The sequence below is a fragment of the Nymphalis io genome, chromosome 14 (genome assembly GCF_905147045.1).
Source record: "Nymphalis io chromosome 14, ilAglIoxx1.1, whole genome shotgun sequence".
Taxonomy (NCBI): Eukaryota; Metazoa; Arthropoda; class Insecta; order Lepidoptera; family Nymphalidae; genus Nymphalis; species Nymphalis io.
The window spans coordinates 11,155,587-11,170,737 of NC_065901.1; the positions used below are offsets into that span (position 1 = coordinate 11,155,587).

General features: G+C 29.7%; 1 protein-coding gene across 1 annotated transcript in view; it reads right to left on the minus strand.

The window, feature by feature from the left end:
* Positions 1–12,367, minus strand: part of LOC126773267 (uncharacterized) — a 129,895-nt gene extending 117,528 nt beyond the window's left edge. The window contains exon 1 of the mRNA XM_050494087.1: positions 12,171–12,367. The gene's annotated coding sequence lies outside the window, so the exon portion shown is untranslated. The remainder of the gene's footprint in view (positions 1–12,170) is intronic.
* Between the last annotated feature and the right edge of the window lie 2,784 nt (positions 12,368–15,151).

The following is a 15,151-nucleotide window of genomic DNA, read 5'->3' on the forward strand; positions in this document are numbered from 1 at the left end:
GCAGAAATCCTTCCTTAGTAGGTGATTACATCATAGAATATATGAACTGCCAAAATTTTAAGTTTCTAACCCCTGTGGCTTAGGATTTGCGTTGATGAATCAGTCTGGAAAAGTATTTCAGTTTGTAATTTTTAGCAATTTCCGAGATTAGTCTGGACAAACACAGACAGACAGGCAAAAAAAGGGTCATAGGTTTTTGTAAATCGCAAATAGCCATATTAACTTTAAAGGAGGCAGTTATTTTGAAATCACAGACAGACACTTACATTTTATTTATATATATATAGATAGATAAAAACACATATAAAAATTACACTCCTTTTCGAGGCAATAATTAATAGTAAGCAGTAGAAAAATACTTAAACTCAAGCCGCTGAATCGCATCATCCATTTAACGTTCGTTCATAATATTATTCCAGGAATTAATAAAAATGCATAAAACGCTGCTCAGGTTTTCCACATTTAACACGAATTCAGTAGACTTTCTCGCAGACGTGCAAATTATTCATAACGTTAAATATTTAACGGCCTTCAAACAGGAATTGAGGTAATTCGGAATTTAAACCGATTTCTCTTAACTTCACCACTGAATTTTCCGTGCCTAATAAGCTGATGCTTTCATTCTGCTAGATTAAATCGGGTTATGTTAGGTACTAGTCATTCCCGTATCAGTATTAGAGTCTATTCTATTTTGACGAGCCGGTTGGCGTGGTTGGTGGATGCTTGCCTTTCACGCCGAAGGTTGTGGGTTCGATTCCCACCCAGGACAGATATTTGTGTGCATGAACATGTCTGTTTGTCCTGAGTCTGGGTGTAACTATCTATATAAGTGTAAATACTTACAAAAGAAATATAGTAAATGTAGTATATCAGTTGTCTGGTTTCCATAGTACAAGCTTTGTACAAGCTTAATTTGGGATCAGATGGCCGTGTGTAAAAAAATTTCCAGGATATTATTATTATATTATGTATGGTGTCTTTATAAATGAACTATTTGTTTACGAAGTCAGTTATGATTATAATAATATCCCAATAGTCTTACTGTAATCAAACGCTCTCTGTTGTTCAAGGGCAAGTAAAGTAAATACTAACTGCTAGTAAATGTCCCACTGTTAAAGACCACTCTTGAGAAGATGGCTTGGAGCTTATTCCACCACTCTATCCCAATGCAGATTAGTAGATATTTATTATGCTATATTAAAAAATCTTATATTTTATTTATCTATTTATTTGACACATCTACAGAACTTATATAAAACACTTTTGAATTAAGTAGCATCTTTTAAGTATCATCTTTATATGAACAACACTGACGAGGTAACTAATACGTTTTATAATATTAAAATCTATGGTATTTGAATTTAATATCTGTAATTCACGTGAATTGGTTAATATAAAATAATCCTAATTGTTATTAATTTAATAATTTCAATACGAAATAATGTTATATATTATATAAACACACAACACACAGAAAATGATATTTTGTAATATTTCACTATATCTATTTTCACAACAAAGAGGACACTCATATATAAGAACGTATTATGCTGTTTCTGTTCACAGTACCCTATTTCGTACACGAACGAACGTTCCACGCTGGCCGATTATGACCACAATACCTAACTTCGCATACATCTGTCGATAAAACTGAAATTTATGTGACTATGGTTAGCAAAACTAAGAGTTATAATTTAAGCAGTCTATGTATGTCTGAGCCTAGATGACCCAATAGCTAGAATACGTAAATATTAACCGAAGATAACGGGTTCAACCCGAGCAAGCACGATTTTTTTTATTTATAGAATAAGAAGGCTGACGAGCATTTTTTTTTTTTTTTTTATAGAATAGGAAGGAGGACGAGCATATGGGCCACCTGATGATAAGTGGTCACCAACGCCCATAGACATTGACATTGTAAGAAACGCTAACCATCGCTTACATCACCAATGTGCCACCAACCTTGGGAACTAAGATGTTATGTCCCTTGTGCCTGTAATTACACTGGCTCACTCACCCTTCAAACCGGAACACAACAATACCAAGTACTGCTGTTTTACGGTAGAATATCTGATGTGTGGGTGGTACCTACCCAGACGAGCTTGCATAAAGCTCTACCACCTAAATTTTCTGTCATCTACCACCAATGAAGTTATCGTGATGAAACCTACATGTATCTGGTGAAAAATCTTAATGTGTATCCAACAACCAGCATTTGAACAGGGTAACCAGTTCCAAATATTTTCCTTGAAAATTTTTAAACTAAAATAAGAAACTTGCTAATACACATTAATATAAATTTTTACACTGGATGAAAATGAACTACAACTTGTCTTTTACTCAAATCAAGGTTAAGTAGAAATGCACGGCAAAATAAACGAACTACGTGTTCCGTAATAGTCAAAGAATTTGTAACGCCTTTATAAGATGCTACTTTTTAAGGTCAAGGTCGTATACCTACTTCGTAGTCATGCTTGAACAAAAAACTTAATTTGGGTCGATGTTCGCGACATGCATTTTGGAAAACAAGCCGTAGGGGACATTTTTGTTTAAGTTACGCCAAAAAACACATATTCTATTTCTATATTTACTTCAATCGTGCCATTTCTTATATGTGCATAAACTAAAATTCAAAACATAATTCAATGATATATTTTTCAAGAATAGTAAATTATCATTGATTTTAATAACATAATAGTCATGACTTTAAATATTATTAAACAATAATAAATAAATAATTATTATTTTACTGACTCCCAGACATATCGGGATGCCATCCAATAAGACCATTAGAAAATAACAAGAGGTCAACTGTTCATTTGTTTGCAAACAAACAAATGTATTGAAAAAAAGACAATAATTTAACGCAAGGTAATTTCCGTTTCTGCAACTGCATAAGCAAGACTCTAGACCATCGAGACAGTTGTATATAGACTTTTTTATTTGCGTTTATTTAAAGAATGAAGAGTAAATGTATAGTATATTTTTTATATATCAGTTGATATTCATGGCTTCTAGCCCGCTCATGAGTATCATAGCTATAATAAATAATATGTTTTTTCATTAATAGACTATCTAATGCGAAATTTTTATTAAATGACTGATTAATTAATTATTATCATTCAGTTTTAATAGACAAATAATTTCAATAACTCGTCACACGAGCTGGTTCCATACAAACTCCATAGCTTTATAGCAAAGAAGAACAACAAAGTACATATATATTTATATTTATGATAATAATCATAAAAATAAATGAGTTTAAAATTATTGAAGCGCTCCTAAACTTTTATATGGTCGTATCATGTTTGCTAACTTTATGACACGAACGTTCTGAACTTTACAAAAACCACTCAAATATCGAAGTCGCAATTGTTTCACGACTTTCCATGTTACGGATATATCTTGTTAAGAAAATTTAACTTCAAATAATACATTCCATTCAATGTAGATTTATAATAAATACATTAAACCGGCTTAAACTAGTATTAATTTAAATGTGAAATAGCTTAAATTTAAACATTGACACCGTGTATAGAGAACTTGGACGAACTATCCGTGCGCCGTAATGGTTTTAGTTTTATATTTCAATTTTATTATATTTCTTAATGAGTGATTTAGGATTTAATCTTTAATCGTCAATAATAATACAAATGTGAAAGTCAGTTTGTTTATTAATTGTTTGGTAAGGATATAAATTAGTTACCTATATAATTTAATTATCGTATACATTCTACGAAAAAAAAACTTGGGTATTTGAGTTTTTAGTTTTCAAATAAAACATTAAAATTTAAATTTTATCATGACATGACAAGATCAAAACGATTTAACTTTTATTCGAAATTTGAACACAAACAATCAAATCACATAAAAATATAATTTAAATAGACTTGTATAAATACTTTTGAAACGTCTGTTTCAAGTTTTTCGTCTTCTAATAAATTCTTAATTACAATAATTTATCTGTATTCTGTTTTGAGGATTATTTTTCGTATGTAAATTGGAATTGACGTAAGTGTATTACGAAATTGTTTTGAATTTGAAGTACAAATATCAGAGGGTGTAACCATTGACATATTTTAGCTTAGTCATTCCAAAATTAATAATAGAACAATATCACAAAAGTAATGGCTTGTATATTTGAATGAAATAGATTTCTTTATAACACCTTAAATAAATACAAGGCACTCATTTCCAGGAACAGTCAAATACATCAGAAGCAATTCGCATTAACTATTAAGACACATATTGATGTATTAAATCAATTCTACGAAATTTATTGTCTCAAAATAACACTACGCAAGATCTATTGTTACGAAATATTCACGTTTAAATATTTGGCTTACATTAATAATAGCTCTATTTCTTTTAGTCAATGAAATATACAATATTTAAAAATGATTTTTATTACATGTATATTACGTGTGTATGCCACCAAACCGCATTGGACCAGCGTGGTGGAATAAGCTCCAAACCTTCTCCTCGAAAAGGGAGAGGAGGCTTTAGAACAGCAGTGGGACATTCACAGGCTGTTACCAAAACCATGTGTAACTTTTATTAAGTATATACAAGTTAGTTTATTAACATAAAGATAATTTATATTTAAGCTTTAAATATATACAAATAAAAATTAAAAATAGTTACTAAGCGAATCATGACTGCGTGGAATAGTGGCAAGAATCTAAGCAGTATTTTTGAATAGCAATTCCGATCCTCTGGGTGAAAAATGTACCTATTTCTGTCACCCGTAGAAGCAATGATATGGTTTTATATTTATAACAAAGTCTTTGCACTTTTACTCCAAGAATAATTTTAATAATGAGTTTTAATTTGTAATTTGTGATAATATTCATATTGATAGTTATTTCAAATAACAGACACTACCAGTTAAAAAAAAACAGAAAATATGAAATAAATATATAGGTGATGCATTTACATTATCGCTAATGTGTTTAAGTGTCTTAGTGTGCTATGTAAAGGAATGACATTTCTAATGGGAGAATTAGATGAAGTTGAAAATGAACAGGGCGCAGAGTACTGAATGCTAATGAGTTATTGTAATTCTCGTATTGCCAGAAATTCTGAGCCTTAGTGATGCAATATAATATTAATATATATCTCTTAATAGAAAACATGCCTTCAAAGGTCAAAATGAACGGATATTTTTTTATCATTATTGTCATGATCATTTTGTTTATAATTAGATATAAATATTCAAAATACTTTCTATACATAAATCCGAGATGGTCTCATGGTAAAAACAGGAGAATTCCATCCGAAGGTTACGGTTTCAAGCCCGCGTGTTCGGGTTTTACTGAATTATCAAGCTTTGTATTAACGCGCATACGTATAGCTCCAAAACGACTGATGCTTCTTCATGTAGAAGAAGCATCAGTCCACCAGTGGGAGATCATATACTGTTACTTTAGTTCTTCTGGAAACACCAATTGCCTTCAAATGAACAATATAATTAAAATATACATTATTATTATATGTAATATAATATATTAACATATTTTTTCTTGACGTCGTTGATTCATGCGGCTTTTTGAATATCTAAACGAACTTTATCATTTACTGAGATGGCGAGCATTATGTAAGTTTATTCCCGGTATAAGCAGCTATGCATGTTTTATTAAAATCCTTCTAGAAGTTTCCGTAATCCGTACTCAAACAGATGAGCAAAATATTATAACTATCTAGTATGTGGTTGCTTCGCTTAATTAAAAGATATACCTATAAAATGCTCTAACGTTTTTTACCAAATTTTATTAGAATCTGCGTAATAATAATCGAGTGCAATTAACGTCAACTCATTCCTTATTATTAAGGTTTTTTAATATATTTGAATCGATAATTTTGTTTCTTTGATACTTATAGGAGTATTATGGAAGTGGGGAATATTTTTACTCAACTACAGCAAATCGAAATAGTTTTACCAGCCTGTATACGAATGTTACTTATATCCATGTACTACAGTTTAGCTTCAAAGTTACAAGAGGCAGACCCAAAGACCGATGGGGTAATGACATACGAAAAGTAACAATCGTACACTGGATAGAAATGGCACAAAACATTGAAAAATGGACGCTTTGAAGAGACGAATATATTTATGGTTATAACACTTAATATTTAAGCTATTTGGAACTTACTTATTTCATGTTTTTTTTTAAAATTCAGACAAAGAATCAAAGACTTTATTTCTCTTTATTATTGTCGATATTCTATTTATTTTTAAAATATAAACTTAATGCACATCAAGAAAATAAAAGTTATAGTAAACTACTACTAAAGAGCCTACGCACTAAAGAGCGAACTCTTCCGACCAAATATTAATAATTTCTTAAAATTTAAATAAAGTCAAAGTTTCTTGGGATTTTTCATACAAACTAGGTTGAATATTAAACGCATTACTTATTCAACATAAAAACTGAATATGACCCACTTTATAGTGATTAAGATAATTTGATCTCGTTATAGTTTAATGGGCTTAATATCTTTTGATACGCAAGTAATATGATAATTTTTTCATTTTTGCTAGAAATTATGTTTCAAATCCCTAAGCTTAACCGTTATTATTTGTCATGACATAAAGAAACACAATATTAATAATAAAAAATTAAAACTAATTACATAAAAGCTCAGTGCGCTTTAATTAAGAAAATAAAAATGTACCACAAGTTTATTAATTGAATTGCAGATAAAATTACAGCTATACTTCAACAGATAAGTATATAAGTTAACCTTTATTCAAAAGAAAAATTATAATTATATAGAAGGAACAAATAATATGACTAATAAAATATAAATTAATTATACAGAATACGTTTAATTAAATTTAAAGTAAAAGCATTAGCAAATTAAATTAATTACCAATAAATAAAGTAGGACGTACGAGAATGCCCGTTAAGTGGCATGACGTCACTCACAGATAGCCACTCAGTTATAACCACCATGATTATACCGGCACTTACTTTAGTGGCAACTAAGTAACTAATACACAAACAAAAGCTAATATACTCGGATGGTTATTCTATAATGAGGTTTAATATAAATCTCAAAAAATTAAACATAGAAATTGAAGATATTTCATATAAAATATTTAAGTTAAGAACAGGGAATTATAAAAAGAAAGAGAAAAATAATATCACAATGAATTGTTATAAGGTGCTTGTATAATATTTCCACATACTACGAGTGACATATTATTATTTTAATTATGCTCGCAACATCCGTTAACGCTAATACATTGTGAAATATAAAAGAAACAGTCTAATTTGCATATGAGTGTGAACAGCAGCTGCATATTAAGCTTCATATTATCCTCAGATGTATATTATTGCATTGTATTTCATAAAATGAAATTTTAATACTTCTATAATAGTAATATTAGTGGTAGCTTTATTACAGGTACGAAATACTATTTATAAAATAATACAATTAAAAACACTAAAACAAATTGCCCAAAATATCAATAAAAACAAAATAAGTTAAAATTGACAATGGCAATTAAGAATCTATGTTACTTATAATTTTATAGGTCTGGTTTATTTTTTATTGTCATCCTGGTGCATTGAGAGAATGTTTAAATATCCGGCACTCTGGTTTTAGCGAACATGTGCGACGCGCAGCTGTACTTTGGCAACTTCACTAGGATACGATATGCGTTATAAACGATAATCGAACAATTATGTGAAACATACAAGTAAAGAAAAATATATAAGTATGTATTTACAAAAAAAAGTAGTATATGTAGTATATCAGTTGTCTGGTTTCCATAGTACAAGCTTTGTACAAGCTTAATTTGGGATCAGATGGCCGTGTGTGAATAAAAAAAATGTCCCAGGAGATACTTTTTATCTTTTCATAAGAACATAAAATTCAATTTTCGAAATTTATAGAGAGTAAATCTGCAAAGCTCAGCTATTTATATAATTATTATTATTACCTGTACCTGGTTGGAATCGCGATGTATCTACTGGTATAAGTAGTACGTATAATGCGTATTAAAAATGTCCTCATTTTTATTGGTAAAGATTAACTTTTACACCTACAAATCATATTCTATTACATTGTTGGTAAATAATTAGTAGTAACAGCCTGTAAATGTCCCACTGCTGGGCTAAGGCCTCCCCTCCCCTTTTTTTTTTTTTTTTTTGAGGAGAAGGTTTGGAGCTTATTCCACCACGCTGCTCCAATGCGGGTTGGTGGAAATTGTTGGTAAATAATTATTAACTTATATTTCACCTTTGTGAGTTAGTGATTAAGGCGAATGTTGACGTCATAAATCGGAATAAGCAAAAATAGGTTTTGTTACTCGATCTCCTTTACTTCACTGAGTGGTGTCAAACGAGCACATTTTCTTATCTGTTGAGAAACAGTGGTTTGTTACAAAATTGAAAAGCGATACGTAATGTTCCTGTGCTATAACTTTGAATTGTGATGTTACAGGATTAAGTTCAATACAGAGAGAGACAGAGAGAGAGAGAGAGAGAGGCCAGTAAATCAGGCAAATTAAATCTTCAAAGCAAAAGTGAAAGACATCTAAGCAACGCTTCATATATAACTGCAGCATCACCAGCAGGTGTGAAAGTAATCAAGTGAAAGCTATAAAAAAATAATCAAAATCAACGGCTTAGCCATAAAAACGAAACATTAAGAGTAACTTTGAATTTTTAATATTAAAAGCATTAAACCTCGTGCTTTCGCGAGGAATATTAAAATTAATATATTCGTACGTTATCAGAGCGACACGTTGAGCTAATCTAATAAGTCTATAACTTTATTATCGTGTGTTGAAAAGAATATCACTTGGGACAAATAAAGTTTGAAGACTGCTTCGGTGCAGCTCTAAAATTTCACACAAAAATCACACTCTAAAATTTCACAAAACCCGTTTTAGTGCGCTTCTGTTTTTAAAACGAAGATCTGCTACATCATATAATGTATTAAAATATAAGTTATATTATATTTTCACTCTATTTCATATATTAAATCATCTCACTTAAATTTGTATTAAGGCTTAAGTCATCTTACTTTTATCTTTCTAAACTAATTGCAATCATTGTATTCTTGGCACGAAATAACAGCAAAAACTTATTAGCATTTTTCTTATTAAACCGAGATTCTTATAGAGCTGCGATGGCCCAGCGGTTAGAAGAGTTGAATCTTAACCGATGATTATGAGGTCAAACCCAGGCATGCATCACTGAATTTTCATGTACTTAATTTGTGTTCATAATTAATCTTGTGAGTTAGGTAAAGTAATATAAGTAATACTCTCTTATATACAACTAATCTTGATAATAAAATAAAAAACTTCAACGAAAAGAACTTATAGACATTTTAAATATGAAATTTGCCTTTAATTTCTCAGCCACAAAGAAAACAAAACCAAAATCAACTAAAAATACATATATATCCCGCATTACTTGAAATTAGTTTTATTTCGGTTTGTCCATCTGTCCATAACAACAAGTATTTAATTAAATTATAAAGAAAGTACAGATAAAAACATCAAATATACAATTCAGTTTTTTCGGAAAGGATTTTTTTTTTCTAAAACTTTCCTTATTTATTACTTTATTAAAGGTTCTCTATCTCAAAAAATCTAAATAACATTAAAATCAAATTTTTTTCATTAACAATTCAATCAGTAACTAAATAAATTAAAGTTAGTTCTTAAATGTGGTGTCAATAGGACCCTAAAAATTACCTAATGTAATGCGTTGGAACTACTTTCTTAGTGGTACAAAGTCATCCAGGCTAATATTCGCCTATTTATGACAGCGCGGGGCAAACGAGCTGGGGGTTCACCTGATGGAAAGTAACTACCGACCATGACACTTGCAACACCGGAGGGCTTTTCGGTGTATTGCCAGGCTTTAAGGAATAAATACGCTTTTTTCTTGGTTTTTAATAGATAGCCTAATTAATTGCAAGGACAAAGAAATATATCTTTGCGTACAGGTGTGTTCGAACGAAATTGAATATCAATTCATAATCATATCAATTTTTTCAATTTTATAATTGAAATATCTACACAACATATTCTTAATAATCATTGTTTACTTTTTTGTAGTTTCTATGTACATATTGATTAGCACCATGTAACATTTATTTTTATTTTTTTAGTTCTGTTTAGTAATTATTTTATGTGCTTGATGTGGTCTCCTATAATTGAAGAAGCACGTTTATTTTAAATCATTATTCCACGATGTATTGTACTCGTAAGAGTGTATCCTTTGTTGAAGATCTTTAATAAATAAATAAATTATATTTTTACGAGTTGTAATTAGAGACTGTAATTTAGAGGTATCACATCCTGGTCCTGATTGAGATCAAACAATTCGTATATATTCAAGATAACGAAAACACTCATCGTTTCCTGCTACATTAAGTTTTATAAAGCGACGTCTAATGAAAAAGACGGTAGTGAAAAGAATTCAGAAAAAAAAGAATTAACTGTCCAACACTTATTGAGTTCTTTTGAGTGCAACTCTTTATTGCTACGTTATTGGTAAGAGAGAGGAGATTGACAGAAGATTGGTAGGCAGAACATAAATTCTATTAATGATTCTAAATGATTGAACCATCCACTTTATTATGTTTTTATAAGTAGATAATATAATATATTTTATATGTAAGCATTTTTATTTTGCTGTTAGTATACGTTATTTTATTATTTGATGAAATAATTTAAAAGAAAGTATATTCAGTCTCTCCGATAAACTTATAAAATTAAATTAAGAATTTAAGAAAGTACATAAAAAATATGATTATTATTTCATTATGAAATATTATGTTGTGTAGAAAATTTCAAAAAAAGAACGCCTTGAAATTTTCGAAGAAATATTTTGAAATCAAATAACAAACATAATTATTTTATTTATAAATGAAACCTGTATGAGATATGTTTATTATTCTGTAGTGCGTAATACCAAAATAAAGAAAAAAAAATTTACAGTCATAAGACAGAATCAAAAGAGGACCACCATTACGGATATCTAATCCACCGAGATAATCTTCTTATCTTAGAAAATACTAACGTGATAAAATAATTGATTTTTAATAGATATATATAAAAATAATTAAATTAACATTTACTGCGTATAAACAAACGAACATTAACTCCAATATCCAATATTATCTTGAAATCTATATATATTTAATGAATAATCTGACTGATTGACTGAAAAGTCATATAACTCTTTTTGATTGGAATTTGTTGTATATAAATTCTATAAAACTAAACGTTGAATTTCTGAGTACGTTGTCGATGTGTCTTTCTGTGTTTCTATCGCAAAATCCGCTAATTGTAAGTGAACCATTTTCAGTTGAATGGATAAAAGCTCCTAAATCAATATAATATTGATTATCCCAGTACTTCAATTACCTTGGGTCAAAGAAATAATCGAGTGATTTTATCACCTAAGCAGGAACAGGTTATCGATGATGTTTAATACACAAATTTACGATTACTAATCTTTTAAAGAATCATAAAATCGCTAAAAGACTAATTACTTTGTATCGAAGTATAATATGTATGAAAGTCCTTAAAAATGTCGGGCAGAACTTAGAATGAATTCTCGTGAAATAATGAGATTTAGGGCAAATAGCAGGTTTTCTCGTTCAAAAGTAAGCCGAGTTGTAGAAGTTGTGGGCGGCCTGGACTTACAGAGATTTATTTATTGATGAAATTTTAAAATAGTGTTTTGTGAGCTTGGGAAAATATTTATTCCTTTTTTAAATTACCATTTTATAGTTGAATTAAATATTATATATTTAACTCTGATGCTAGGGTATTTTAATTGAAACTAATAATATATTTTTTTAATTTTACTATGTACTGTTTAATAAGTGTAAATATTTTTTTCAGTTCATACCCGGAATGCAAAATAATAATATGAGTATTATTTAATTTGGTTTTAATTATTAATTTTCACTATTTTCTGAAAAAGATAAGCATTAAATATCAATACAAAACTGCTACAGGTTTGGTTGTTTCGTTTTAATTTGGAATTCATTTCTCTTGTCATCAACATATTGAAATTCCCACATTAATAAACTTGAAACAATGATGTTCCAAGCAAACAAATTATTAGTAAAAGTTGCGAGACCAAAGGCCAAACAACCGAATTCAGCATCCTAATTAAAAATACAGAACTCACCTGTAAAATGAAAAGGTCAACGCTGGTCCGCTGTGTAAATTGAACGATACGAACAAAACATTGTAAATAAAGAAACACAAACACATCATTATTCACTCAGAATTTTTTACACAATTTTTTTTTTCACTTCGATACCACTCACTTAGTTTTGATTCTCACAAAGTTCGTACGTAGACTGTTCGCAGCATTTGTAGCGGTAGCGTGCGTAGCGCTCGGTGTAGCACGAGTGACTGCTACGTCGGTCTACGGAACGCGCAAGTCCGAACGAAAGATGGACCTAACTTAATATTGAAAGCAAAATTTTTGCTTTTTTTAATATTAGTAATGAAATTTTAATTTATTATCAATAAATAATTTTTCATACTTTGATAATTTAAAAAAAAATTAATTTTGAAATGTTAACATATTTGTTAGTTTTTATCTTCTCACTACAAATATGTGAATAAAACAATGAATTGAAAGAGCATCAATAAATCTTCTATTTTTGATTTCAAACTCTATTTCTGATTATGACACATTTTCCTGTATATGAAATATTATTTTCCCTCGAAAAAAAGTAATGTCCCGAGATTAGGGGGGAAAAGTAAAATAGATTTATTATTACTTTACGTTATTTATCCTCTATCCTAAGTTACTGATAATGGATTTTGTAAACCTAATGCCTCTTTTTTGGTTTTTAAGTAAATGTATTTATTTCAAAAATGGATATATTATAGAAAATATATAGAGGTATAAATGTGTTTTTCAGCATAAATCTTCTTCAGACGTAGAGCAAGAAAAAATTAGATAGTTAAATTTAAGTGTAACGTTACTGCATTATCATAAAACATTGCACGCGTTTCATTTCTTAAATACAGCAACATATTAAACAAAGTCCCTTCGCCGCCTCTGTCTTAATTCGATTAGTTAAAAAGCTACCGAACAGATTTTTATACATCATATATCAATGCCGAGAGTTCAGAAGGCCCAGTGGTTAGAACGCGTGAATTTTAACCGATGATAGTGGGTTCAAAACCGGACAAGCACCACTGAATTTTCATGTGCTTAATTTGTGTTTGTAATTCATTTCGTGCTTGACGATGAAAGAAAACATCGTGAGAAAACCGGCATGTGTCTAATTTAACTGAAATTCTGCCACATGTTCATTCCACCAACTCAGATGTGAGCAGCGTGGTGGAATAAACCTTCTCCTCAAAAATGGGCAGAGTGATTCAAGAGGAAGATTGAAGTTTATAATTCATTCGTTTTCATCAAGTTTTTGTATTAATTGGCTGAAATATGACGATGATTGTTAAAAATATCGGAAAAAATCATGGAACCTGTGAGTTTTAGATATAGACCCTCATTATACCCGTACGAAGCTGGAATGAGCTGCTAGCTTAAAATATAACGACAAAAAGTAACACAAATTAAAATTTTGGACGTAAGCCTCACCCATATAACGTGATATAATATAATTTGTATATTCAGCAGTAATCCTAAAATTTTGATTGCGATGCTGCTTGTTAATTGAAACATGCTGTCACTCAAATATAACTTAAATCAAAACAATAGAAAAGAAACAACAGACACGAACAACACAAAGACATGATTATTTTAGAAAAAAAACACCAAAAAGTTTCAATAACATTTTTATAAAACACAATAGTAAGAATACTTTTGTCTTCTTGGAACTTGAAAAGAAAACATTATACCCATAAGAATGCATCCTTTCTCGCGATCTTTTCTTTTATTTCAAGCAAAATTACTAAAAAAAAATAATACATCTTATTATTGGAAGTTGATATTATTCACAAGGGATATACTCGCAATATATTGGATATGAGAATTAAAAAAAATTAAAAGATAATAACTGTGACTATAGACTGAGTAAGACTTCTGAGCACTAGACTAATTACAAACTAAAAACCAGCTAAGCAAGAGACGGACTTGTGCACCAAGGGTTTCGTTCAAATTTGTAAGTATGTTAAAAGCTCGCTTATGACAGGAATCGAGTTGAAATTGAGAGACAAACTTAACTTTGTCGTCGGAAAGCTGTTGTCCTCGTTCATCGGCATAGGTCGTGGTTAGTTTACCAACTTTCAAATAAGTTGTGATTATACAAAACAAGAAAACTTTTATTTTTGCTTCCAATGGACCAGCTCGGTTTAAAAGAAAGTACATGTACATTCTATATGTTTTAGTGAATATATGTTTATAAAAAAACAGGCAGTCGATAGAAGTGAAATCTTGAAACTATTAAATATATTTGTCCAATTTCCATTTAATAAATGATAGTTAAAATTCACTTATATTATTTATATATACTGTTAATATTTACATAAATTTCAATCATTATTACGCTTTGTATTTTGCATAATATTTGTACTTTCAACGATTTAATTATATTAACATTAGCATGTCGATGACGCGACGCCACGAGTCTATCCCCTACGATAAGCCAATGCAACGCGCCTAAAGAAGTTTTCACTTCAAACATATATATAAATGCGTATTTTCCACATGAAATTAAATCATCAATTTAGAGATGCGATAAAGCAGTCTTCAATTTTATCCATCCCAAGTGACGTTCTTTTCAACATAAAATAATAACGTTATATATTAACTAGAATTACACACAAGTGCATAAAGAAATAAATGGTTCTTGCTCGATTTGTAACCCGAAATTTTAGTTAAATCATAATTTTCTTAATAAAGATATTATTTATTAGTTTTTGATCAAACTTTGACTAAACAAAACAATTTCGACAGATTTAGTAACTAAAAAGGCTAATTAAAGTTAAAAAAAAACTTTTAAAGTTAAATCCTTTAGCTCAGAGAGCTTTTATCGTAAATATTTCACGAATAAGCTGTACTCGGTATAACGAAATCCACTACACGGTTAATAGGGTTGGCTATGAATGCATCTTAAATCTGATTAAAGCTGAGATAACACATTACATTTTAAAATTAAAAGATTCATAAAGACGTGAACATCGTAT